General features: G+C 45.3%; 1 pseudogene; it reads right to left on the bottom strand.

The window, feature by feature from the left end:
- Nucleotides 1–1,184: 1,184 nt before the first annotated feature.
- LOC105526454 lies at nucleotides 1,185–1,827 on the bottom strand (annotated as a pseudogene).
- Nucleotides 1,828–3,155: the final 1,328 nt, after the last annotated feature.

A 3,155-nucleotide genomic window follows, 5' to 3' on the forward strand; every position in this document is an offset into this window, starting at 1 on the left:
AGAGCCTTGGCAAGCACAGAATCAGCCAGCCCTTCCCCCACCAATGCCCACCCTTGTGCTAACACTATGAGAGAAGAGCAGATCCTCTGCAACATTGAGTGATCCCTCCTGTTTGCAGGGCACAGAGAAGGCAACCAGACCTGCATTTGCCAGCATCTTGCCCCTGAGCTAACACCACCACCAGTGCAGCTGCACACACAGTTGCCAGCAGGTCCCCCAACACCTACCAACTCCCCCAGGTGCATTGCCTCTGCCACTATGGTGATCACCTGCAGGAAAGCAGGCACCCTGGCACCCACTAGCACTCTGTTGCAGCTGCTGTACCTTGTCTCCTATGCCACCCATAGCACAGTGGATTCCTACCTCAAGGGCCAGAAAACAAAGTTGGGAACCAGTACAAGTCCCCCAGAATAGAGCATGCATTCCAGAAGTTGGAAACTGAGCATTGGCCTTCTACAATTTCCCAGAAATAAAACCAGTCAGCTGAATCTACCTTATACCACAATCAAACCCTCAATATTATCAAATAAGATAAAAGGAAAAAATATCCCAAAGTCAGCAACCTCAAAGATTGAAGGTAGACATAGGCCCACAAAGATGAGAAAGAATCAGTGCAAGAACCCTGAAAACTCAAAAAGCAGGAGTGCCTTCTTTCCTCCAAACAACTGTATTGCTTCTCCAGCAAGGGTTCTGAACTGGGCTGAGATGGCTGAAATGACAGACAGAATTCAGAATATGGATAAGAACAAAGATCACTGAATTACAGAAGTACACTGAAACCCAATCCAAGTGATATGGTTTGGATATGTGTCCCCACCCAAATCTCATGTCAAATTGTAATCCCCAGTGTTGTAGGAGAGGCCTGGTGGGAGGTGATTGGATCACAGGGGTGGATTTCCCCCATGCTGTTCTCATGATAGTGAGTTCTCATGAGATCTGGTTGATTAACAGTGTGTAGCACCTCCCTCTTCTCTCTTTTTCCTGCTCCAGCCATGTAAGGTGTGCCTGTTTCCCCTTCACCTTCTGCTACGATGGGAGTTTCCTGAGGCCTCCCCAGCCATGCTTCCTGTACAGTCTGTGGAACCATGAGCCAATTAAACCTGTTTTCCTTATAAATTACCCAGTCTCAGATATGTCTTTTTTTTTTCCCTCCCCCAGCATTACTGCTGACTTATTACAAATCCCTAAGAGGAATTTATTTTTTTCTTTTCGACATCTTGTTCTACAGCTGCCTTGGCTCTTTTTGCCTTTATGCCAAAGAGCTGGGCAGTGGCACAGGCCATGAGGAGATGAGCAAAGGCTTTGAAATTCTTCTCCTCCTCAGGGATGACTAGGGCTTTCTCCTTGTAGACATTCTGGATGGGCACGACCGGTCCTGTCAGCTGGATGGCCAATATCAGTTCTTCAACAGAACTGTCTCCCTTCTTGGGGTCCAAGGGCTTCCTGGAGAAGAGGATGAGTTTGGATTGGTACTCCTTCAGCCGCTGCACGTTGCCCTGCAGAGACTCAGTGGACTTGTTCTGCCTCCTCCAGTCAATAGAGATGCTAGTGGTCTGGGCTACCTTCTTGTGAATGCCTGCCACCTTGAGCTCCTCCAAGCTGAAGTGCGGCTGGTGCACACCTTGGTGTGATACTGTACAGTGTGGCACTACACAATGGGCCAGATGGGTCCTGACTTGGGGTATGGGGCAATGCGGCATGCTTTTCCTTGCTGGGCCTCGCATCTGCAGATCTATGGGCCAGCTGGTTGAACCACCTGGCCACACATCACTGGCGGTCCTTGTGGAAGTGGGGCTTCGAGATCATGCCATTACAGCTGGGCACCATGGCTGCCTATGGCCCACCTGTGCAGGAAAACAACTGATCAGAAGGCCAGTCTGAGGTATTTCTTTTTTTAAAAAATTATACTTTAAGTTCTGGGGTACATATGCAGCACTTGCAGGTTTGTTACATAGGTATACATGTGCCATGGTGGTTTGCTGCACCCATCAACCTGCCATCTACATTAAGTATTTCTCCTAATGCCATCCCTTCCCTAGCGCCCCACCCCCCAATAGGCCCTGATGTGTGATGTCCCCTTCCCTGTATCCATGTGTGTTCTCAATATTCAACTCCCAGTTATGACTGAGAACATGTGGTGTTTGGTTTTCTGTTCTTGTGATAGTTTGCTGAGAATGATGGTTTCCAGCGTCATCCATGTCCCTGCAAAGGACATGAATTCATCCTTTTTAATGGCTGCATAGTATTCCATGGTGTATATGTGCCACATTTTCTTTATCCAGTCTATCATTGATGGGCATTTGGGTTGGTTCCAAGTCTTTGCTATCGTGAATAGTGCTACAATAAACATACATGTGCATGTGTCTTTATAGTAGAATGATTTATAATCCTTTGGGTATATATCCAGTAATGGGATGGCTGGGTCAAATGGTATTTCTGGTTCTAGATCCTTGAGAAATTGCCTCACTGTCTTCCACAATGGTTGAACTAATTTACACTCCCACCAACAGTGTAAAAGTATTCCTATTTCTCCACATCCTCTCCAGCATTTGTTGTTTCCCGACATTTTAGTGATCACCATTCTAACTGATGTGAGATAGTATCTCATTGCAGTTTTGATTTGCATTTCTCTGATGACCAGTGATGATGAGCATTTTTTCATATGTCTGTTGGCTGCATAAATGTCTTCTTTTGAGAAGTGTCTGTTCATATCCTTTGCCCACTTTTTGATGGGGTCGTTTGTTTTTTTCTTGTAAGTTTGTTTAAGTTCTTTGTAGATTCTGTATATTAGCCCTTTGTCAGATGGATAGATTGCAAAAATTTTCTCCCATTCTGTAGGTTGCCTGTTGTCTCTGATGATAGTTTCTTTGCTGTGAAGAAGCCCTTTAGTTTAATTAGATTCCATTTGTCTATTTTGGCTTTTGTTGCCATTGCTTTTGGTGTTTTCATCATGAAGTCTTTGCCCATGCCTCTGTCCTGAATGGCATTGCCCTAGGTTTTCTTCTAGGGTTTTTATGGTTTTAGGACTTACATTTAAGTCTTTAATCCATCTAGAGTTAATTTCTGTATAAGGTGTAAGGTAGGGGTCCACTTTCAGCTTTCTACATATGGCTGGCCAGTTTTCCCAGCACCATTTATTAAATAGGGAATCCTTT

This window comes from Colobus angolensis, unplaced genomic scaffold (genome assembly GCF_000951035.1).
Source record: "Colobus angolensis palliatus isolate OR3802 unplaced genomic scaffold, Cang.pa_1.0 Scaffold59, whole genome shotgun sequence".
NCBI lineage: Eukaryota > Metazoa > Chordata > Mammalia > Primates > Cercopithecidae > Colobus > Colobus angolensis.